Source organism: Taudactylus pleione, unplaced genomic scaffold (genome assembly GCF_031769625.1).
Source record: "Taudactylus pleione unplaced genomic scaffold, aTauple2 ptg000003l, whole genome shotgun sequence".
In the NCBI taxonomy this organism is placed as follows: Eukaryota; Metazoa; Chordata; class Amphibia; order Anura; family Myobatrachidae; genus Taudactylus; species Taudactylus pleione.
In genome coordinates, this window is record NW_028284406.1 from 1,761,439 (window position 1) to 1,787,749 (window position 26,311).

Genomic DNA, 26,311 nt, shown 5'->3' on the forward strand with positions numbered 1-26,311 from the left:
GACATTATAACAAAGCTTAACGCATGACTGGTGCAGTGGACCACACCCATTTTTTTGTACCCCAGAAGTACCCAGCATTTAAAGGGTTAAAGAGCAACATCACTAACACAACCACACAACGCTGTGCTGTTTAGAGCAATGCTCTAATAGTCTGAAGATCATGGGGCATGTCGCACTTTCCCCCACATCCATCCGCAGTGGCGTCACTAAGGGGGCACGGGCTGCACAGGGTGACACCATCCAGAGGGGGTGACACCAAAATAGCAGAACTGCTGAAAAGAGCATGCGTGCATCATTTACACCATGCCCAGAGAGGCTGAGGGGTGTCAGGCAGCTCCATGAGCCCTGAGCAAGCCCCCAGCATGATGCCCCAAAAAGTTATAGAACAAGGTTCTCGCAAAAGGGCGCATTTGGCCTCATGCCCAAGAAGCCATGCCCCCTTTTGCGAGAACCTTTGGTGCGTACAAGGAGTCCTGAGATGAGGGTGACAGGATGAGTAGGTGCACTGGGTGACTCTGAACACTAGTGATGCCACTGCCCATCACTACATTGCATTCAGGAGACAACATCAGTAAGTCCTATAGATTGTAAGCCTGAGAGCAGGGCCCTCGTCCTCTCTGTACTGTATGTCCGTTATTACTGTACCTGGTCTGTTTTGTTCCAAATTGTAAAACACAATAGAACCTGCTGGTGCTATATACGTAAAGTAGTAAATGGGCCTGGCATACAGTATGCTGGGTCACCTCAGTCTCTACCTCACTCCTACCCATCCTGCCCCTCCCCGATATATTTATTTACACAGTCTTAGCGCAGTTGTTCTCCTCCTCGCGTAGTGGTCTGTCCTGTTTCTGCAGTTGAGCCACTGGCGCGAGCCGCAATAACTATGCTCTATTGACCTATGTGTGACCTATTATGTGTTTGACCAGATGTACAATTTATTATTTGTCTGCCTGTAAGCTATGGACAGTCAGTGTGTCTCTAGGAACCAGCTCACCATTTCTGACCCACTGTAAGGGATTATGTTTGAAGTCAATATTGTCATGATATGTATTTCAAGCAACATCCTTTGTTACAGCTGAGGATCCTCAGATCCCCAAAATTGTGTATTGGAAGCATCTGCTAGAACCTCCCCCCCCCCCATCCCCAACCGTATATGAGCCTTCTCCTTACCTGGTCCGTACTTCAAAACCCTATTTGGAGATCATTGTGTTCCATATTCCCTGACATACCATATTGATATCCTAGCCAAGCTTCCTATGCAGGTAGTGATGTGGAACTTCTAGCAATTCAATGAAGTTGTGTGTAGCCAAATCACCCGTCCTCCCCCCAGCAAGGGAACTATGTACTTAGCAGGGGGCCACTTTACATTCACACAGGGCAACCAAAACCTGCTTTTGCCTTTTCAAAAGACTTGAGGAGAAGGAGGAGGAGGATAAGGAGGAGGAGGAGGGAGGCCAATATTCCAGGTTAATTCTGGGGAAACGCCAAGGCTGAGGAGCACCCTCTAATTTACAAAGTGAATTCCCCTCCCAACAGTTTCATATCTCATTCTTTGTAAGTTCGTCATTGTAAATTTATTCCTACTTAATTGGAAAACGTATTTGCATATATATTGATGTTTATAATATTTTAATTATCTTTGTAACCTTGTAATCATTGGAGTAATTGTACTCATAATAAAATCTTTCATCTTAGCATGAATTTTGAAGTTCTTTCCACAACTAAAACGCCTTTAGGGTTGCTAGTATCTATGCTATATATATATGTATTAGGGGTGTGCACCGGCCACTTTTCGTGTTTTGTGTTTTGGTTTTGGATCTGGATCTTTCTTCGTGTTTTGGATCTGGATTGGTTTTGCCAAAACCACCCTTCCGTGTTTTGGGTTCTGGGTTTTGTGTTTTGGATCTGTATTTTTTTTAAAAAAAGCATAAAAACAGCTAAAATCACAGAATGTGTTGATTTTTCTGCTCCGATGCTATTATTAACCTCAAAAACCTTAATTTCCACTCATTTCCAGTCTATTCTGAACACCTCACACCTCACAATAGTGTTTTTATGTCCAAAAGGTTGCACCGAGGTAGATGGATGACTATGCTAGGCAACACGAGTGGGCGGCACAAACACGTGGCCCATCTAGGAGTGGCACTGCAGTGGCAGACAGGATGGCAGTTTGAAAAACTAGGCCCCAAACTGTACATAATGCAAAGAAAAAAAAGAGGTGCAAGATGGAATTGTCCTTGGGCCCTCCCACCCACCCTTATGTTGTATAAACAGGACATGCACACTTTAACAAAGCAATCATTTCAGCGCCAGGGTCTGCCACACGACTGTGGCTGAAATGATTGGTTCGTTTGGGCCCCCACAAAACAAGCTGGCAATTAATCTGTCCCTGCACAAACTGGCTCTACGGAGGCAAGATGTCGTCCTCATCCTCCTCATCCACCGATTCCTCACCCTCTTCAGTGTTGTGTACATCCTCATCCTCACAGAGTATTAACTTGTCCCCACTGGAATCCACCACCACAGGTCCCTCTGTACGTTCTGGAGGCTGGTCTCCCTGGAAGAGTTGACAATTAATTTTTATGAACATCATCTTCTCCACATTTTGTGGAAGCAACCTCCTACGCCTTTCGCTGACAAGGTTCCCGGCTGCACTAAACACTCTTTCGGAGTGCACACTGGAGGGGGGGCAACTCAGGTAAAATAGAGCCAGTTTGTACAGGGGCCTCCAAATTGCCTCTTTTTCCTGCCAGTACAGGTATGGACTGTCTGACATGCCAACTTGGATGCTGTCACCGATGTAATCCTCCACCATTCTGTCAATGGTGACAGTATCATATGCAGTGACAGTAGACATGTCAGAAATTGTTGCCAGGTCCTTCAGTCCGGACCAGATGTCCAAACTTGGTCCTGCCTGCCCTGCATCACATCCAGTGGGTTGCTTAGGATACCTAAGTTTTTTCCTGGCAGCCCCAGTTTCGGGAGAAAATGAAGAAGGAGCTGTTGACGTGTCACGTTCCGCTTCAGCTGACAGTGTTTTCACCAGCAGGTCTTTGCACCTCTGCAGGCTTGTGTCGGCCAGAAAGAGAGACACCACATAGGCTTTAAACCTAGGATCAATAACGGTGGCCAAAATGTAGTGGTCTGATTTCAACAGATTGACCACCCTGGAATCCTGGCAAAGCGAATGAAGGGCTTCATCCACGTCCCACATGCCGAGTGGAATCGCTCCGTCTTAGCTCCTCCTTCACTTTCTCCAGCTGCTTCTGCAAAAGCCTAATGAGGGGAATGACCTGACTCAAGCTGGCAGTGTCTGAACTGACTTCACGTGTGGCAAGTTCGAAGGGCTGGAGAACCTTGCACAACACGGAAATCATTCTCTACTGCGCTTGAGTCAAGTGCATACTCCCTCCTTTGCCTATGTCATAGGTGGATGTATAGGCTTGAATGGCCTTTTGCTGCTCCTCCATCCTCTAAAGCATATAGAGGGTTGAGTTCCACCGCGTCACAACCTCTTGCTTCAGGTGATGGCGGGGCAGGTTCAAGAGTGTTTGCTGGCGCTCCAGTGTTCGGCACGCAGTCGCTGAATGGCAAAAGTGGCCAGAAATTTTTCGAGCCACCCAAAGCGTCTCCTTCACGCCCCTGTCGCTTTTCAGAAAATTCTGCACCACCAAGTTTATTGTGTGAGCAAAACATGGGATGTGCTGGAATTTGCCCAGATGTAATGCCCGCACAATATTGGTGGCATTGTCAGATATCACAAATCCCCAGGAGAGTCTAAGTGGGGTAAGCCACTGGGCGATGATTTCCCTCAGTTTCTCTAAGAGGTTGTCGGCGGTGTGCCTCTTACTGAAACCAGTGATACACAGCGTAGCCTGCCTTGGAACGAGCTGGCGTTTCTGAGATGCTGCTTACTGGTGACGCTGCTGCTGCTGCTGCGTAAGGTGATACATCTACCCAGTGGGCTGTCACAGTCATATAATCCTTAGTCTGCCCTGTTCCACTTGTCCACATGTCCGTGGTTAAGTGGACATTGGGTGCAACGGCATTTTTCAGGACACTGAGGACACTTTTTCTGACGTTTCTGTACAGTCTCGGTATCGCCTGCCTAGTGAAGTGGAATCTAGATGGGATTTGGAACCGGGGACACACTATCTCCATCAATTTTCTAAATCTCACTGCACTAATGGTGGATACGGGATGCATGTCTAACACCAACATAGCAGTCAAGGCCTCAGTTATACGTTTTGCTTCAGGATGACTGCTGTCGTACTTCATCCTCCTCGCTAAGGACTGTTGGAGGGTCAATTGTTTAGTAAAAGTAGTGGTGTTCCTACTTCCTCTCTGGGATGATGAACGACTCCCAGCAGCAGCAACAGCAGCAGCAGCAGCAGCAGCAGCAGGAGGCGTAGCAATGCAGGATCCTCCGGAGGAATCCCGGATAGGAGAGTCAGTCATGCCAGTGACATGGCCTGCAGGACTACTTCCGATCCTGACTAAGGAGGACATTGACGAGGAGGGAGTTGACGGTGTGGTTTGCAGGCGCTTGGATACAACAGGACAACGGGATTTAGGTGTCCCTGGACTGCTTACGGTCTTAGCCAAAGTTTCTGAACTTGACAGTAACTTTTTATGAACACGCTGCAGGTGCCGTATAAGGGAGGATGTTCCTAGGTGGCTAACGTCCCTACCCCTACTTATTCCACCTTTACATATGGTACATATGGCAAGACAGTTGTTGTCTGGATTTGGATAGAAATATTGCCAGACCAAAGAAGTGGAATGTTTGGTCTTCTGCCCAGGCATGACCGTGATGGGCTTTTTCATCCCATGGACAACAAATGTCTCCACCGGAGCCTGATTTAAACAAACCACATCACCATCAGAATCCTCCTTGCCAACTTCCTCCTCAGCGCCAGCTACACCAGTATCCTCATCCTGTTGTACTTCAACAGTGACATCTTCAATTTGCATATCAGCAAGTGGACTGTGGGTGTTCCTTTCAGCACTTGCAGGGGGCGTGCAAATGGTGGTAAGAGCCACCTCCTCCCATCCAGTGCTGGGAAGGTCAGGCATCGCAACCACCACCACACTTGGACTCTCCTTGGGGATTTGTGATATCTTCTTAGAACGCACAGTTCTTCACTGTGCTTTTGCCAGCTTAACTCTTCTGATTTTTTTAGTGGGAGGAGGGCTTCCATCGTCATGTGAAGCTGAACCACTAGTCATGAACATAGGGAAAGACCTTAGCCATTCCTTGCCAGTGTCGTAAATGGCATATTGGCAAGTTTACGTTTCTCTTCAGATGATTTAAATGTTTTTTTCAAGGTCATTTTCCTGAACTTTGTCATTTGGGATTGTATGTGCCCTCTACTATGACATTGGGCATCGGCCTTGGCAGACGACGTTGATGGCATGTTATCGTCTATGTCATGACTAGTGGCAGCAGCTTCAGCACTAGGAGGAAGTGGTTCTTGATTTTTCCCTATTTTATTTTTATCAGAGAAAGTTTGGTCCTCCATTTATGTTATATTGATATATACGTGCGGCTAAGGCGCACACAAACACAGAAAATAATTTTTTATTTTTGTTGGAGATTAGTGCACTTTGTGGGTTACACCACCCTTTAAGAAATGAGCCAGCCGGCCCTTTACTTATGGGACACAGGCGCACGCTTGGTGCTGCTCCTTCGTTGATGCACATGCAGCCACAGTGCACACAATTCACAAACACAAAAAAATATATTTTTTTATTTTGTTTGGAGTGCCCTTTGGGGGTTACAGCACCCTTTAATGGTCAAGCCAGCCGTCCCTTTATTTATGGGACACAGGCGCATGCTTGGCACTACTTTGTTGATGCACGTGCGGCTACTGCGCACACAATTCACAAACACAGAAAATATTTTTTTATTTGGTTTGGAGTTTACTTTTGGGGTTACAGCACCCTTTAACGGTCAAGCCAGCCGGCCCTTTACTTATGATACAGGCGCACGCTTGGCACTACTTTGTTGATGCACGTGCGGCTACTGCGCACACAATTCACAAACACAGAAAATATTTTTTTATTTGGTTTGGAGTGTACTTTGGGGGTTACAGCACCCTTTAATGGTCAAGCCAGCCGGCCCTTTACTTATGACACAGGCGCACGCTTGGCACTACTTTGTTGATGCACGTGCGGCTACTGCGCACACAATTCACAAACACAGAAAATATTTTTTTATTTTGTTTGGAGTGTACTTTGGGGGTTACAGCACCCTTTAACGGTCAAGCCAGCCGGCCCTTTACTTATGACACAGGCGAACGCTTGGCACTACTTTGTTGATGCACGTGCGGCTACTGCGCACACAATTCACAAACACAGAAAATATTTTTTTTTTTTTTGCACTTGGGGGGAGCACCCATGATGGACAGAGCACCCCCTGGACAACACTACAGCACCCCTTTAGGACTGGGACTCTGCACAGGACTTTGGAGTGGACACAGCCCCTATGGACAACTGACTGCACAACACAGTCCAGCCAGCCCCTATGGACTTTGGAGGAGTGGACACAGCCCCTATGGACAACAGCAGCACAGCACAACACAGCCAGCCCCTATGGACTTTGGAGGAGTGGACACAGCCCCTATGTACAACAGCAGCACAGCACAACACAGCCAGCCCCTATGGACTTTGGAGGAGTGGACACAGCCCTTATGGACAACAGCAGCACAGCACAGCACAACACTACACTGCACTACACAACAATACACAGCCCAGCCAGCACTAACTCCCACCCTCCCTCTTCACTGTCCACAGCCGTGTGAGAAAATGGCGCCGATGCGGGTACCTTATATAGGATCCAAAACTCGCGAGACCCGGAAGGCGGGATGATGACGTTTTGCCTCGATTTCAGATCAGAGTCAGGCGGGAAAAGTCGAGCCTGACTCGGATCGGCCTCGGATCGGGGGGGGCTCGGGGGGGTTCAGATTTCAGAAATCCGAACCCGCTCACCCCTAATATGTATGATATTAATGTTTGAGTAATAATAATTGTGGTACTGGGATCATCAGGAGAAAGTAAGGGCTCCACAATTAACCCTGTGTGTTGGCAGCGTAAATGGCGTTATTAGCAGTGAGTGCTGATGTAACCATATGTCACTGACAGCTGTTTTAGATTGATGCATCTGGGAAAAGGCTGATCGTGACAGATATTATTATTATTATTATTATTATTAATAATAATAATAATAATATACACTGTTTGGCCAACACATTGTCATTGTACCAATTCAAATATCAATGTTTTTATGTGATTGATGCATTCAGTGAGGTTATGGGCGTACTCGAAGTGGACAATCAACTTTTATGTGTTATAGAATAAATTATATCAATTAAATACATGAATGCACCGGTTTGGATCCTTTCTTTGAGGTTACATCAACTCAGCTTAATTTTCTTCATTCTGTGTTTTGTGAGGTTGGCAATACCTCTATTTATCTGCTGCAGATTTACAGTATACCTTTATATCCAAGGCAAGGAGTCAAGCAGGCGCTGAGTGAATCTATTTTATATATATATATATATATATATATATATATACATACATATATACACACACTGTATATACAGCCATGGCCAAAAGTTTTGAGAGTGACACAAGTATTGGTTTTCACAATGTTTACTGCTTCAATGTTTTTAGACCTTTTTGTCATTACTATGGTATATTGAAGTAGGATGAGGGCACCATGACGTGGTAGGTGGGCATACATCTTTGGCCAAACATGCTGAGAAACCTTATTTATATTACATTAATATTGTAGAGTTTACTATAATTGTTTTGATTATCAGATTAACAGTATTCTTAGCGCTTAGAGTGTGCATCTGCATTTTCTATTTTCTGCATAGCACTACAAGTCTCAGCATGGCAGCACCTCTTATTATGTTAAAAATTAAGGTATGCAGTCTAGTCCCCCCCCCCTATTTCTTCTGTTTTTGTGTATAATAATTACACTCTAAGGTAGATACACCTTCTGCCTGACTAGCACCCCTCCCACCTGCCCTAAAGTGGTTTTAAATAGTATTGGCGGCAGAGGTGTAGCAGGTGGCCAGGGCGCCCTGAGCACGTGCATGCTACGGCGCGCCCACGCCAAGTGTGCCAGGGAGGAGGCGTATCCAGCATGTGCGGATAAATAAAAGGGAAATGAAATAAACATTAGGGGCAGCATCAAACTGGGGCATAGAGGGCTAGGTATATTCCAAACCACTAAGTAATTCCACTAATAACATCCAGTTTTGTGTATAAAAATACATCTTACCTATATGGTGGTTTCTCTGCAATAGGAACCTCTAAAGGAATAGATCATCTCTGGGCAGACAGTGTCTTCTGTTGGTACTCACTATTCATGTAGGAAATCACATGGTCCGGAAGATGCCGGTTTGTGTAGGATTGTAACCAATGTCATCATCATACAACAGCCCCCTGTCACACTAGCCCCCTTTCTCTTCAGCCCTGTCACACCAGAGTTGTGTATACTGTAGATCCCCTTCAGTAAATGCACCTGGATGTGACGTGGAGTGAGTGCGGAAGTACGGTGCCCTTAAAGCAATGTTACGTGTACCGTCTAGGGGTGAGCGGGTCCAGATTTCTGAAATCCGAACCCCCCCGAGCCCCCCTGATCCGAGGCCGATCCGAGTCAGGCTCGACTTTTCCCGCCTGACTCGGATCTGAAATCGAGGGAAAACATCATCATCCCGCCTTCCGGGTCTCGCAGGTTTTGGATCCTATATGAGGTACCCGCGTCGGCGCCATTTTCTCACTCGGCTGTGGACAGTGAAGAGGGAGGGTGGAAGTTAGGGCTGGCTGGGCTGTGTAGTGTAGTGTAGTGCACTGTAGTGTTGTGCTGTGCTGCTGTTGTCCATAGGGGCTGTGTCCACTCCTCCAAAGTCCATAGGGGCTGGCTGGACTGTGTTGTGCAGTCAGTTGTACATAGGGGCTGTGTCCACTCCAAAGTCCAGTGCAGTGTCCCAGTCCTAAAGGGGTGCTGTAGTGTTGTCCAGGGGGTGCTCTGTCCATCAGGGGTGCTCCCCCCAAGTGCAAAAAAAATATATATATTTTCTGTGTTTGTGAATTGTGTGCACTGTAGCTGCACGTGCATCAACAAAGTAGTGCCAAGCGTGTGCCTGTGTCATAAGTAAAGGGCCATCTGGCTTGACCGTTAAAGGGTGCTGTAACCCCCAAAGTGCACTCCAAACAAAATAAAAAATATTTTCTGTATTTGTGAATTGTGTGCACTGTGGCTGCACGTGCATCAACAAAGGAGCAGCGCCAAGCGTGCGCCTGTGTCCCATTAGTAAAGGGCCAGCTGGCTTGTCCGTTAAAGGGTGCTGTAACCCCCAAAGTACACTCCAAACAAAATAAAAAATATTTTCTGTGTTTGTGAATTGTGTGCACTGTGACTGCACGTGCATCAACAAAGGAGCAGCGCCAAGCGTGCGCCTGTGTCCCATAAGTAAAAAGCCGGCTGGCTCATTTCTTAAAGTGTGCTGTAACCCACAAAGTGCACTACTCTCCAGCAAAAATAAAAAAATATTTTCTGTGCTTGTGTGCGCCTTAGCCGCACGTATATATCAATATAACATAAATGGAGGACCAAACTTTCTCTGATAAAAATAAAATAGGGAAAGATCAAGAGCCACTTCCTCCTAGTGCTGTTGCTGCTGCTAGGAGTTGTTCATCATCCCAGAGAGGAAGTAGAAACACCACTACTTTTACTAACAATTGACCCTCCAACAGTCCCTAGCGAGGAGGATGAAGTACGACAGCAGTCATCCTGAACAAAATACGCATAACTGCTATGTTGGTGTTAGACGTGCGTCCGGTATCCGCCATTAGTGCAGTGGGATTTAGACAATTCATGGAGGTAGTGTGTCCCCGGTTCCAAATCCCGTCTAGATTCCACCTGCATCCTCAAAGCAGCAGCAACAATTGTGCGTCTGTCTGTTAAAGGGTGGTGTAACCCTCAAAGTGTGCTCCACAAACAATAAAAAAATTCTTCTTTTTTTTCTGTCTTTGTGAATTGTGTGGGCTGTAGCCGCACCTGCATCCTCAAAGCAGCAGTGACAAGCGTGCGTCTATCTGTTAAAGGATTACATCGGTGACAGCATCCAAGTAGGCATGTTAGACAGTCCGTACATGTACTGGCAGGAAAAAGAGGCAATTTGGAGGTCCCTTTACAAACTGGCTCTATTTTACCAGAGTTGCCCCCCCTCCAGTGTGCACTCCGAAAGAGTGTTTAGTGCAGCCGGGAACCTTGTCAGCAAAAGGCATAGGAGGTTGCTTCCACAAAATGTGGAGAAGATGATGTTCATAAAAATTAATTATGAACTCTTCCAGGGAGACCAGCCTCCAGAACGTACAGAGGGACCTGTGGTGGTGGATTCCAGTGGGTACGAATTAATACTCTGTGAGGATGAGGATGTACACAACACTGAAGAGGGTGAGGAATCGGTGGATGAGGAGGATGAGGACGACATCTTGCCTCCGTAGAGCCAGTTTGTGCAGGGACAGATTAATTGCCAGCTTGTTTTGTGGGGGCCCAAACGAACCAATCATTTCAGCCACAGTCGTGTGGCAGACCCTGGCGCTGAAATGATTGCTTTGTTAAAGTGTGCATGTCCTGTTTATACAACATAAGGGTGGGTGGGAGGGCCCAAGGACAATTCCATCTTGCACCTCTTTTTTTTCTTTGCATAATGTACAGTTTGGGGCCTAGTTTTTCAAACTGCCATCCTGTCTGCCACTGCAGTGTCACTCCTAGATGGGTCACGTGTTTGTGCCGCCCACTCGTGTCGCTTAGCATAGTCATCCAGCTACCTCGGTGCAACCTTTTGGACATAAAAAAACTATTGTGAGGTGTGAGGTGTTCAGAATAGACTGGAAATGAGTGGAAATTAAGGTTATTGAGGTTAATAATAGCATAGGAGCAGAAAAATCAACACATTCTGTGATTTTAGCTGTTTTTATGCTTTAAAAAAAAAAAAATACAGATCCAAAACACAAAACCCAGAACCCAAAACACCGAAGGGTGGTTTTGGCAAAACCAATCCAGATCCAAAACACGAAGAAAGATCCAGATCCAAAACCAAAACACAAAAAGTGACCGATGCACACCCCTACTATAAAGTAGAAATCAATAGAAAAAAGATGTTGCTGTGCTCAACGTCTATGTAATGCGTAAGTGGTATTAATATTTAAGACCCATCTGTTAATGCGGAGTTGTCCAAATCAGAGAATGAATGAATGTGCATATACACACCTGGTATCAATCATATACACACAGTTCACCCTATGTATCAAATGGTAGAACCAGAGGTAATAATGGTCTGTATATAAAGGTGGATAGTCTATCCTAGGTATGTTGTATATAGACATAGATGTGTCAGAAGCGTAATTTGTAAAAATCAGGATATTTTATTAAGGCATGTGCTAAACCAGAGCTAGCTAGAAAAGCTGCACTTGCAAAAATAGTGTCAATAACATCCAGCTATGTCAGGCATCAGTGTTGAAAAGAATAACTAAATGGATAATGTCCAAAGACGTTGTAACTGGTGATACTGATGTTGAGATTATAGAGTCAATAGAGGCGTCCCACTGTGGTAAATCAGATAGTGAAGCTTCAAAAATGGTGCCCGGGGTGTCTTCTGCGGGTCAGAGAGTACGGTGTGGACTGCCAGGGGGAGGAAGTCTCTCTTCAGTGCTGGTGTCACTCACCGAATAGGATGCCGGAAGACGCCTGACTGAACAGGCTGACTCCGGCAGTCCGTGCCCGGGTGCGCGCTGTGGTCCGAGAGGGAGACAACGCGGATATGCAGCTCATCAGAGCAGTATGCTGCGTGTCACCTAACAAAGACAGGAGACTTACCTCTCTACCTAGAGGGCACCGCTCCTGCCCTGCCAGCTTCCCACGATCGGAGGCACTCGCTTCCTTCCTTGGTGTTCCGGGTTTTGGTCACGTGACTGTAATACTGCAGGAGACGGTGTCTTGCAAGAGGGACTGGATGTTTTGGCACGGATTCCGGATGATAGCAATGTGCGCGCTGATCTATATTCTTAGGAAATGGTTCAAATAGGTTGTAATAAAAACGTTCAATGAGCTCCAACACTTTTCAGCCTATTCAGACCTTTTTCAAGGAGATAATGTCATGATTGGATTCCGGGGATCTGTATAAGTTGTCTGGGGGCGGTCCTAAAACATGCAAATCCTGCAATGGCAGCTTAACTCGAGTGGTTTCTCTTTGGTGATTCAGTAAAAAACCTGCAATGGTAATTAACCAACAGGACACTCCTCTGCCTAACAGCTAGGGGTATACTTACTAAAGTGAGAGGTTTTTAGAAGTGGAGATGTTGCCCATAGCAACCAATCAGATTCTACTTAACATTTAACTATCACCATCCAATCTAGAAGATAATAGCTAGCATCTGATTGGTTGCTATGGGCAACATCTCCATTTCTAAAAAACCCTGCACTTTAGTAAATAGACTCCCTATAGTAGAACCGCTATTTCATCTATTTGACATATCAAGGGCAGACTATTAACATGTACTCACCCACATGTCCAATGCTTTAAGTAAGAGAAGGGGGCAGCAGTAGTACATACAGCAGTGACCGTACATACAGCAGTGACCGTCCTGTCCCGCCGCCATCTTGTTTTGCTCAGCGCCCATCTTAGTTTCAGTCGCAAAATTGCTGTGTTTAATATCCCGCTGCCTCGGTATGCCCCGTCCCCGTAGTTGCTTATTTGCACATATTATACCTACAGTACTGTATCATTGCATCATTGCACCACTTTGCACATTTAACTTTTACACTAATGGTTCTAATGGTACTGTACATACTAAGTTTTGATTTATGTTATAATTAGGGAGTGTTTTTTAGACACCTGTATTATTTATCATATTTATTATCTTGTGCCTCTATACAATCTCACAATATTGCATGCGCTATGTAGTTTAGGAAAAGTGACACCTGGTGGGCAAAATGTTGTATTACATGTAATGAAATCAGATGCACGCGCTATGTAATTTAGGAAAAGTGACATCTGGTGGGCAAAAAGTTGTATTACACGTAATGACTTTTTTCATTACTAAACTTCCCTTGTGGTACGACTCATGGCGTGGTGTGTGGCACGCCATGCGTGGCATGAGAGATAACGCTGTGATGCCACGTGATAGCTGGGCACATCTGTAACCCTGATAAAACTATTCTTTCTGATTGCTGACACACTTTGGAAAGTTATATGCATTTCAATCAGGTGATCTCTCATTGGTGACTCTGAATAAATGCAAAACCAGCAATAGCAGTTACACCTACAGGACGTTCTTTCATCTACTGTAACACCAAAAGCAGAACCACTTTCTTATCTTCCTTCTATATCAGGGGCAGATCATACAAACACGTACTCAACCTCTTGTCCAATGCCTTATGGGCAAAACAAGGGAGTAGTAATAGTGTTGCAATCTGCATGTAACCTTGATAATACTTTTTTTTTCTCTCTCTCTCTATTTAACCAGATATACCATTATCCGACAAGCACTGTGTATATGAATGTTTAATACAGAATGTTCTGATGATACTTCTGTCTAGGAAATTTTCATTAGAGACATTATAGCTCTGAACACCCTAAACTTTCTATCGTCAGATGATAGATGTGACCCATAAACTTAAATTAAACTTAACTAAAATAAAACACACAAGACCAAGTTATATCGTTTAAAAATAAGTGGGCAGCTTTATTTTGTTACAATGGTGGTAGAAAAAATATGAATACCCCTAAATTGCTAGAGAGAAATAATCGTTGTCCAGACAATAATTGTGGTTCCAAAGCACAAATATTGTTATTGCATTCAAAAAGAAAGGTACACGCTTTGATCTAGCACAATTAGCGCAAAGACAATTAAATACAGAAAATAAGATACAGCCCAATACATACGCGTGAGCACTGGTCCCAGTATACAGTCATCAGTCCAGTAGCCTGTGGTCATCCAAGGAGAATGGCTGTATGTTGAGATCAGCAAGCAGGCTATATACTTTACAGATCACAGATAACAGCAATGTAGACAGACAAACATAATTCCATTGGTTCTTAAGAATTACATACGTTTATAACTTCCAAACTTATACAACCTTGATTATCTTACTTAACCTTAACTACAAATAAAGACACAGACACCATAGCTTGGCTAAAAAAGGTCACAGCTTTTATTTATAATTGAATCAATTAACCTAACCAGGGTGGCAAAGAGACGCTGCAGACTCAGTTCTAGCTTTTTAACTTACTCCAAAATACTCAGGGAACGCCTAAACCGTTCCCCCTTTCAGACGCACTTAAACCGTGAGGGTCTCACTTCCCTCCTGGGCCAATCCGAGGCGTTTCGTGCAAAAACGCCCGGGTCCCCCCGTGCGGAGCAGGACAAATCCGCCTTGTACATCGAGAGCAAGTGCTCCCACAGTTATCTTGCGTCCCATAAAACCACTGAGCTGCAGCCAAAGCCAGGCCCTAATAGAGACTGGCCCGCCACCCAAAAGAACTAATCAAGAAACGAAAACAAATCCTGAACAAAAAGATTCATACCCAGTCCGTTCAAATGCACGCCATCATGACGGAAGAAACGTACAAGATCACCCTCAAAAAAGCCATGACGCACCACCAAGCCACCTATCGACACGACATGCTTGGACACTGCCACGTTCACCTTCCTCCGTGTTCTTTCCAATGCCCCAAACTTTCGCACTCCTCTCCACGTCAAGCGGGGTGTCATCTCTGACCACACCATCTGAATGGATGGCCATTTTGTACGAATCGAATCCACAATCTCACGCAGACTCATGATTAAACCCACGCCTGTCAGCTGACCAACATCATTGCCACCAACGTGAAGCACCAGCCATTCGGGCATTCCCCATTTTGCTACCGCAGAAACAATCAGTGCCAAAACACCGTCCACTCGCAAACCTCTCACTCCAATCCAACGCACTTTCCGACTACCAATTGGCAAGCCACTAGTCCGACCCGAGACATGTTTTTCCGCCCAAAAAATGTAGGAGTGGCCAACCAACCACACCTGCCCGTCTTCTTTTGTCAACACTGCAAAAGAAGAAACCCTAACATGAGAAACCACACCCAACCTGGATCAAAACGACACAACTTAGAACAAAACAGAGCAACTAACTAGCAGGGATGCCAAAAAAGGGGGAAACAGGAACCCGAGTGAAGAAGAAAAAACCAAAAACCTACCCGTGAACCAAATTGGGCCAGATCATGGCTAACGGGAGGAAAATTAAAAAATCCCCTCACACCCCCAATTGTTGAACGCTAACCGTTCAACGATTGGCAGGTAAACAACGTTTTCGGGTTATCGCAGGGTGCGCACCTACAACTTATCGCAGCGAACATACTTCTTATAACACCCTGACTTCCAACGCCCCACCTTTTGAATATCCGAAGGAGATGCCCCAGCAAGCGCTGCACAAGTGGCTGCCCCTATTCGAAAGGAATGGGTGCCATAATCTGTATGATCTAAACCCAATTCTATTAAACTTCGCTTAAATAACGCAGTGAACTGAAACTTTGTGAGAGGCTTAGCATCCGCATGAACCAACCACTGAATCCCCCCAACTGGGCGCACTAACATGTATTGCGATGCTAAATGAACCGGGCAAATATTGCAATCCTGCTGCTGCGCAAGCGTGACCCATTTACCCCTACCTGACTGATCCGTTTTAGAGAGACGGAGCTTACAAAGCACCGCCGCATCTCTAAAAACAATGTCCTTATACAACAACCCGGAGGACTCAGATAAACTATTAACTGCCACTAATTCGCTAACCCTGAAAGCTCCAAAAAACGCAGCAGAAAAAGCTAAACGAAAAAGAGCAGCCTCAAACGAATCAGAAGCTACCTTCTCCATAACCTTAAGCAATGCTGCCAAAAGCTGGGTGTCCACCGGCCAACGGGAATCGGCGCGAGCAGGAGCTTGCCTAGCCCAACCTTTTAGAGCCTTAGCAAGAAGAAAAGACCTGGTTGGGTCAATCAAACCTTTTAGTTTGCAAAAAAAAGAGACTCCCGCAAGCGCCGACACCACGTAGGCCCTGGACCTCCCCTGCTGATATCTCTCCCACACAAAGGATGACAGCAACTCCTTCGGAGACTTACCCTCCGAATCTTGGCGCGCGCAGTGACTGCTCCAATCCCGCCATGCGGCCGAGTATTTGCGGAGAGTTGATGGAGCGAGCGATTGCATCGCCAAAGCCTCTAAGCCGGCCTGATTATCTGCCACACAAACGGGGGGCATGTCAAACCAACAGCAGAAGCAGACGGTGCAAGCGCCCGAAAACGTTCAAATTGAAAACGAGACAATGCGTCTGCAATCTCGTTAACAACACCCGGTACATGACGAGCTCTAAAACGTATGTTGGCCTCTAAACACCGCAAAATTAAATGACGAAGCAAACGCAAAACTAACGGAGAGGACGATCGCTGATTGTTAATAGCATGCACCACCCCCAAATTGTCGCACCAAAAAATTACATGCCGGTTACTCAGACGCGCTGACCAGAGTTCCACAGCAACGACAATTGGGAACAGTTCCAAGAGCAACAAATTACTAGTTAAGCCTTCGTCGCGCCAAACTAAAGGCCAAGCAGTAGCGCACCATTCCCCATTGAAAAAAGCCCCAAAACCAGATGATCCAGCCGCATCAGTATACAGTTGCAATGACCCATTTGCCACTGGAGGCGCTGGCCAAATACGTTCGCCATTGAACTGAACCAAACGAATATGATGATGCGGCTGTCTCGACCCAGCAGTGGCCCTCTCCAATTTCCTACAGAAAACCCTGCCCATGGGAATTATGCGACAAGCAAAATTAAAGGAACCCAGCAGTGACTGAACTCCACGTAATCTTACCGTGTCCACTGCTAAACAACCCGCAATCTGTTCTAACAATCTAGCCACTTTGTCGCTTGGTAACCTACAACAACCCGCAACCGTGTCTATCTCAATTCCCAAGTACGACAGACAGGAAATAGGACCCTCCGTCTTATCTTGCGCAATGGGAACTCCTAAACTGCGAAACAGAGCTTGAGCGGAAAACAGGAGGTCTGCACAGACGTCGCTCTCCCCTGGACCTATGAAGAGAAAGTCATCTAAATAGTGTGCCACGCCCGCTTGTCCTGTGCCGGCATGAACACACCAGTGTAGAAAAGAGCTGAATTTCTCAAAATAGGCACAGGAAACCGCACAACCCATAGGCAAACATTTGTCAACAAAGTAACCTGACTCTAGTTTGAATCCCATAAACTGCATAGCGTCTGGGTGCAACGGCAATAAACGGAAGGCTGACTCAATGTCTAACTTAGCCAGCAGCGCGCCCTGCCCAAAACTGCGCACTAAACCTAAGACTTCATCAAAACTTTGATATTTCACTCTACAAAAACTATCAGGAATGGCGTCGTTCACCGAACGCCCATCAGGATATGATAGGTGTTGGATCAAACGAAACTTCCCAGGGGCCTTCTTGGGTACCACACCTACCGGAGAGATACAAAGATCCTGCAACGGAGGAACAGGGAAAGGACCCTCCATCCTCCCCAGCAGCACCTCAGCCCTAACTTTCGCTTGCACAACTTCTGGGTAGTCCCTGGCCCAGCGCAAGTTACGGGGAGACCGGACCCATAAAGGACCCACTATTGGCAGAGAAAAACCGAACGAAAAACCTTCTAACAAAAAAGAAGCGTCCTCCTTATGAGGATATAGACCCAACCAGCGAGCTAGTGCAGCTAAACAAATAGGCGAATGAGCCTTAACCAGCTCCTTTTGACCCTTCACGATCCTGGGTGGCACTAGCAGACCCTCTACGGCAATCTTTGGCTGGATGTTCCCCCCCGCAGAGACGACAGGAGTGACGAAAACGACAGGACGACCCCCGTGTACACCGGGAGTCGTTGAAAGCAAAACACTTGCCCTTCATAACTCCCGTCGCCCCCGTCCTACCACTAGCATAACCCTTGCGAGGATGCATCCCGTCCAAAGGGGGCCTACGCTGCTGCGACACCTCTATGTCTTTTGCTCCGAACGGAATAATCTTGCTGCCATCATGCTTTCTTCTAAATTGCACGTCGTATTCCCGCCATGCCAAGGCCCGCGAACGGACAAACATGTCTAGCACTAAAAAAATATATCTCACTATGTTTACATGTTCATCCGCTCGCGTCTCCAAATAGCACGCCGCAAATACCAGCATGCCCTTCAACCAACTGGTGAAACTACAGAAAGCCTCCTCGCCCATACCCCCCGCCTTCTTAGCCTGACCAAAAGCCTTTTTCATATCTTCGGTAAGCGTAAAGAAGTCGACAAATTTACCTTTACGAATTCTCCCCCTCACACTCTTTCGCAGGCCGCGAAGAACGGCGGTGTTCGCACAATGCACTGAATCAGCCCCTGCCGCCACTGTAGCTAGCTCCACACTAACGCCCTGTGCAGCTGTACTCACTGACTTCTTGGCTAAACGCCTGGCAACCATTTTGGCTATTTTACGCGGGCGCGCAGGGGAACCAGAAGAATGAGAAGAAGAGGAGGAGTCAGACATAGACGAACAAGAAGACTCATGCTCAGCAGCACCAGATGGACCCGGAACAGCTCCCTCGACTTGCTCATTCGTCGTGGCCGAAGACTCGCCTGTCGTCCCTTTCTCCGCGCACACCGGATCAGCTGCTGCAACAGTGATTGGTTCGCTTGACGGAGCCTCGATCGCCCTCCGATTATCTGCAACCGGGGTAGACTGGTGAACAACAGGACTGGAAGTCACTACCATCTGCGCGGGGGGGGTGGGAATGCCGGGCGTAGGCGGAAGGGGTGCAGGCGCGGCTAACAGACGAGCCGGAGGCACCAGCGTGAAGTCGGGCGTCGCGGACAAACTGGTGGAGGTTTGACTGTACATGACAGGAGATGCGGAAGGTAGCATCGGCATGGGAGCCGATGATGCGCTTTGCTGCGAAATTGGCAAATAAGGGAAATAAAGCTGCGGATGAAAACCTGAGAAAGGGTAAGGTCCAAAAGTGGCCCCAGAGTAGTTGGGATAAAAAGGCGGAGAGGACACAACTGAGGTGGAGGGATAAATGGGGGGGGGCGCCCCGGAGCTCCATGAAGCCTGACCCCAGGATGAGCCGACTGACAAGGGGGGCGCATTATAAATGGGAAGTGGGGCACTGTTGGCGGGGAACCATGGATTCTGATAGGTGGAAGGGACAGCTTGCCTAGGCCAAAATTGGGCAGGTTGACTAAGCATGGGGCTGATAGACCCAGGGGTGCTACTCAAAATGGCCGCCGGGGTTAAGATGGCCGCCGGGCCCGACGTGCAGACCAGGCCTGCGGGACCCCCCGCTCCCCGGGGACCAAAACCTAATGACCCCACGTGACCCGCGACGCTAACCGCCGGCGGGCCCGATGCAGAGTGACCAGCGGGAGGCGCGAGCACTCGCGCCCCCGCCGGTGCAGCGTAAGCGGCAGCCGCCGCGTGGCTGGTGGGCGCCGGCAAGGAGCATCCATCGGACGCTCCCGTCGGCGGACCCGAAGCAGAGTAACCAGCGGGAGGCGCGAGCACTCGCGCCCCCGCTGGCGCAGCGGAATTGCCAGCCGCTGCGCGACTGCTGTGGGACGGCGAGGAGCGTCCATCGGACGCTCCCGCCGGAGCCGCGTGGGGAGTGAGTCGGCCCGGGGAGGTTGCCGAGTGCACAACCTCCGCCGGGGTAGCAGGACCCGCATGATGCGCTGGTGCAGCCGCACCAGCGTGCACGGGAGGAGGGGGAGCTGATGGGGAGGACGGCAGCATCAGAGGTGAGGTGGGGGGGGGGGAAGGAGGACGTGGGGACAGCACAGGTGGGGAAAGGGGGGGGCGCGGACGCGCAGGGGGCAAGCTGAGGGGGCTAGCATAATCAGCTAGCTGACGGGGTGGGGGAGCAGAGCGACGTGGGCGAGGCATGATCAAACTAAGCTGCTTGGGCTATGGCACAGGGGCACTGGTACTTAGCTTTCAAAATTTCTTTCAAAGAGGCTGATCCCAAGGACCACAGGCTCCTATATAGTCCCCTATAACCACTCCCCCAACTATATGACTGGCCCTTGGAAGCAGCTGATCACACCCAAACTAATACTCAATTTACCCAGCAACAAGGCTGTCATTCAAAACACACTGTCAGTAAAAACTAATAATCTTAACACTCCTCAATCCTATTCATATTTCGTCATTCATTCTCTTGGTCTTTGTAGTACGCTGTAGTTCATGGGACAGTTCATATGTTGTCACTAGGGGTATGTCCCAATTCTCCAACAATGTCTTGAGATTACATTGTCTTTCTTTAACTGGTTTAAGACACTACATACAGAGTATACATTCTAACTAGGGGTGTGCACCGGCCACTTTTCGTGTTTTGTGTTTTGGTTTTGGATCTGGATCTTTCTTCGTGTTTTGGATCTGGATTGGTTTTGCCAAAACCACCCTTCCGTGTTTTGGGTTCTGGGTTTTGTGTTTTGGATCTGTATTTTTTTTTTAAAAAGCATAAAAACAGCTAAAATCACAGAATTTGTTGGTTTCTCTGCTCCTATGCTATTATTAACCTCAATAACCTTAATTTCCACTCATTTCCAGTCTATTCTGAACACCTCACACCTCACAATAGTGTTTTCATGTCCAAAAGGTTGCACCGAGGTAGCTGGATGACTATGCTAAGCGACACGAGTGGGCGGCACAAACACGTGACCCATCTAGGAGTGACACTGCAGTGGCAGACAGGATGGCAGTTAGAAAAACTAGGCCCCAAACTGTACATAATGCAAAGAAAAAAAAGAAGTGCAAGATGGAATTGTCCTTGGGCCCTCCCACCCACCCTTATGTTGTATAAACAGGACATGCACACTTTAACAAATCAATCATTTCAGCGCCAGGGTCTGCCACACAACTGTGGCTGAAATGATTGGTTCGTTTGGGCCCCCACAAAACAAGCTGGCAATTAATGTGTCCCTGCACAAACTGGCTCTACGGAGGCAAGATGTCATCCTCATCCTCCTCATCCACCGATTCCTCACCCTCTTCAGTGTGTACATCCTCATCCTCACAAAGTATTAACTCGTCCCCACTTGAATCCACCACCACAGGTCCCTCTGTACCTTCTGGAGGCTGGTCTCCCTGGAAGAGCTGATAATTCATTTTGATGAACATCATCTTCTCCACATTCTGTGGAAGCAACCTCCTACGCCTTTCGCTGACAAGGTTCCCGGCTGCACTAAACACTCTTTCGGAGTACACACTGGAGGGGGGGCAACTCAGGTAAAATAGAGCCAGTTTGTACAGGGGCCTCCAAATTGCCTCTTTTTCCTGCCAGTACAGGTATGGACTGTCTGCCATGCCTACTTGGATGCTGTCACCGATGTAATCCTCCACCATTCTGTCAATGGTGACAGTATCATATGCAGTGACAGTAGACATGTCAGAAATTGTTGCCAGGTCCTTCAGTCCGGACCAGATGTCCAAACTTGGTCCTGCCTGCCCTGCATCACCGCCAGCGGGTTGCTTAGGATACCTAAGTTTTTTCCTGGCAGCCCCAGTTGCAGGAGAAAATGAAGAAGGAGCCGTTGACGTGTCACGTTCCGCTTCAGCTGACAGTGTGTTCACCAGCAGGTCTTTGCACCTCTGCAGGCTTGTGTCGGCCGGAAAGAGAGACACCACATAGGCTTTAAACCTAGGATCGAGCACGGTGGCCAAAACGTAGTGGTCTGATTTCAACAGATTGACCACCCTGGAATCCTGGCAAAGCGAATGAAGGGCTTCATCCACAAGTCCCACATGCCGAGCGGAATCGCTCCGTCTTAGCTCCTCCTTCACTTTCTCCAGCTGCTTCTGCAAAAGCCTGATGAGGGGAATGACCTGACTCAAGCTGGCAGTGTCTGAACTGACTTCACGTGTGGCAAGTTCGAAGGGCTGGAGAACCTTGCACAACACGGAAATCATTCTCCACTGCGCTTGAGTCAGGTGCATACCCCCTCCTTTGCCTATGTCATAGGTGGATGTATAGGCTTGTATGGCCTTTTGCTGCTCCTCCATCCTCTGAAGCATATAGAGGGTTGAGTTCCACCGCGTCACAACCTCTTGCTTCAGGTGATGGCGGGGCAGGTTCAAGAGTGTTTGCTGGCGCTCCAGTCTTCAGCACGCAGTCGCTGAATGGCGAAAGTGGCCAGAAATTTTTCGGGCCACCCAAAGCGTCTCCTGCACGCCCCTGTCGCTTTTCAGAAAATTCTGCACCACCAAGTTTATTGTGTGAGCAAAACATGGGACGTGCTGGAATTTGCCCAGATGTAATGCCCGCACAATATTGGTGGCGTTGTCAGATATCACAAATCCCCAGGAGAGTCTAAGTGGGGTAAGCCACTGGGCGATGATTTCCCTCAGTTTCTCTAAGAGGTTGTCGGCGGTGTGCCTCTTACTGAAACCGGTGATACACAGCGTAGCCTGCCTTGTAACGAGCTGGCGTTTCTGAGATGCTGCTACTGGTGACGCTGCTGCTGTTGCTGCGTAAGGTGATACATCTACCCAGTGGGCTGTCACAGTCATATAGTCCTTAGTCTGCCCTGTTCCACTTGTCCACATGTCCGTGGTTAAGTGGACATTGTGTACAATGGCATTTTTCAGGACACTGAGGACACTTTTTCTGACGTTTCTGTACAGTCTCGGTATCGCCTGCCTAGTGAAGTGGAATCTAGACGGGATTTGGAACCGGGGACACACTACCTCCATCAATTGTCTAAATCCCACTGCACTAATGGCGGATACCGGACGCACGTCTAACACCAACATAGCAGTCAAGGCCTCAGTTATACGTTTTGCTTCAGGATGACTGCTGTCGTACTTCATCCTCCTCGCTAAGGACTGTTGGAGGGTCAATTGTTTAGTAAAAGTAGTGGTGTTCCTACTTCCTCTCTGGGATGATGAACGACTCCCAGCAGCAGCAACAGCAGCAGCGGCAGCAGTAGGCGTAGCAATGCAGGATCCTCCAGAGGAATCCCAGATAGGAGAGTCAGTCATGCCAGTGACATGGTCTGCAGGACTACTTCCGATCCTGACTAAGGAGGAAATTGACGAGGAGGGAGTTGACGGTGTGGTTTGCAGGCGCTTGGATACAACAGGACAACGGGATTTAGGTGTCCCTGGACTGCTTACGGTCTTAGCCAAAGTTTCTGAACTTGACAGTAACTTTTTATGAACGCGCTGCAGGTGCCGTATAAGGGAGGATGTTCCTAGGTGGTTGACGTCCCTACCCCTACTTATTTCACCTTTACATATGGTACATATGGCAAGACAGTTGTTGTCCGGATTTGGATAGAAATATTGCCAGACCAAAGAGGTGGAATGTTTGGTCTTCTGCCCAGGCATGACCGTGATGGGCTTTTTCATCCCACGGACAACAACTGTCTCCCCCGGAGCCTGATTTAAACAAACCACATCACCATCAGAATCCTCCTCGCCAACTTCCTCCTCAGCGCCAGCTACACCAGTATCCTCATCCTGTTGTACTTCAACAGTGACATCTTCAATTTGCATATCAGCAAGTGGACTGTGGGTGCTCCTTTCAGCACTTGCAGGGGGCATGCAAATGGTGGAAAGAGCCACCTCTTCCCGTCCAGTGCTGGGAAGGTCAGGCATCGCAACCACCACCACACTTGGACTCTCCTTGGGGATTTGTGATATCTTCTTAGAAAGCACAGTTCTTCGCTGTGCTTTTGCCAGCTTAACTCTTTTGATTTTTTTAGTGGGAGGAGGGCTTCCATCGTCATGTGAAGCTGAACCACTAGTCATGAACATACTAGGGATCGACCTTAGCCGTTCCTTGCCACTCCGTGTCGTAAATGGCATATTGGCAAGTTTACGTTTCTCTTCAGCTGATTTAAATGTCTTTTTCAAGGTCATTTTCCTGAACTTTGCCATTTGGGATTGTATGTGCCCTCTACTATGACATTGGGCATCGGCCTTGGCAGACGACGTTGATGGCATGTTATCGTCTATGTCATGACTAGTGGCAGCAGCTTCAGCACTAGAAGGAAGTGGTTCTTGATCTTTCTCTATTTTATTTTTATCGGAGAAAGTTTGGTCCTCCATTTATGTTATATCGATTTGATATATACGTGCGGCTAAACACAGAAAATAATTTTTTTTTTGGTTTGGACTGGAGTGTACTTTGTGGGTTACAGCACCCTTTAACGGTCAAGCCAGCCGGCCCTTTACTTATGACACAGGCGCACTCTTGGCACTACTTTGTTGATGCACGTGCGGCTACTGCGCACACAATTCACAAACACAGAAAATAATTTTTTTTTGGTTTGGACTGGAGTGTACTTTCGGGGGTTACAGCACCCTTTAACGGTCAAGCCAGCCGGCCCTTTACTTATGACACAGGCGCACGCTTGGCACTACTTTGTTGATGCACGTGTGGCTACTGCGCACACAATTCACAAACACAGAAAATAATTTTTTTTTTGGTTTGGACTGGAGTGTACTTTCGGGGGTTACAGCACCCTTAACGGTCAAGCCAGCCGGCCCTTTACTTATGAAACAGGCGCACGCTTGGCACTACTTTGTTGATGCACGTGCGGCTACTGCGCACACAATTCACAAACACAGAAAATAATTTTTTTTTTGGTTTGGACTGGAGTGTACTTTGGGGGTTACAGCACCCTTTAACGGTCAAGCCAGCCGGCCCTTTACTTATGACACAGGCGCACGCTTGGCACTACTTTGTTGATGCACGTGCGGCTACTGCGCACACAATTCACAAACACAGAAAATAATTTTTTTTTTGGTTTGGACTGGAGTGTACTTTGGGGGTTACAGCACCCTTTAACGGTCAAGCCAGCCGGCCCTTTACTTATGACACAGGCGCACGCTTGGCACTACTTTGTTGATGCACGTGCGGCTACTGCGCACACAATTCACAAACACAGAAAATAATTTTTTTTTTGGTTTGGACTGGAGTGTACTTTGGGGGTTACAGCACCCTTAACGGTCAAGCCAGCCGGCCCTTTACTTATGACACAGGCGCACGCTTGGCACTACTTTGTTGATGCACGTGCGGCTACTGCGCACACAATTCACAAACACAGAAAATAATTTTTTTTTTGGTTTGGACTGGAGTGTACTTTCGGGGGTTACAGCACCCTTAACGGTCAAGCCAGCCGGCCCTTTACTTATGACACAGGCGCACGCTTGGCACTACTTTGTTGATGCACGTGCGGCTACTGCGCACACAATTCACAAACACAGAAAATAATTTTTTTTTTGGTTTGGACTGGAGTGTACTTTCGGGGGTTACAGCACCCTTAACGGTCAAGCCAGCCGGCCCTTTACTTATGACACAGGCGCACTCTTGGCACTACTTTGTTGATGCACGTGCGGCTTCTGCGCACACAATTCACAAACACAGAAAATATTTTTTTTTTGGTTTGGACTGGAGTGTACTTTCGGGGGTTACAGCACCCTTTAACGGTCAAGCCAGCCGGCCCTTTACTTATGACACAGGCGCACGCTTGGCACTACTTTGTTGATGCACGTGCGGCTACTGCGCACACAATTCACAAACACAGAAAATAATTTTTTTTTTGGTTTGGACTGGAGTGTACTTTCGGGGGTTACAGCACCCTTAACGGTCAAGCCAGCCGGCCCTTTACTTATGACACAGGCGCACGCTTGGCACTACTTTGTTGATGCACGTGCGGCTACTGCGCACACAATTCACAAACACAGAAAATAATTTTTTTTTTGGTTTGGACTGGAGTGTACTTTCGGGGGTTACAGCACCCTTAACGGTCAAGCCAGCCGGCCCTTTACTTATGACACAGGCGCACGCTTGGCACTACTTTGTTGATGCACGTGCGGCTACTGCGCACACAATTCACAAACACAGAAAATAATTTTTTTTTTGGTTTGGACTGGAGTGTACTTTGGGGGTTACAGCACCCTTTAACGGTCAAGCCAGCCGGCCCTTTACTTATGACACAGGCGCACGCTTGGCACTACTTTGTTGATGCACGTGCGGCTACTGCGCACACAATTCACAAACACAGAAAATAATTTTTTTTTGGTTTGGACTGGAGTGTACTTTCGGGGGTTACAGCACCCTTTAACGGTCAAGCCAGCCGGCCCTTTACTTATGACACAGGCGCACGCTTGGCACTACTTTGTTGATGCACGTGCGGCTACTGCGCACACAATTCACAAACACAGAAAATAA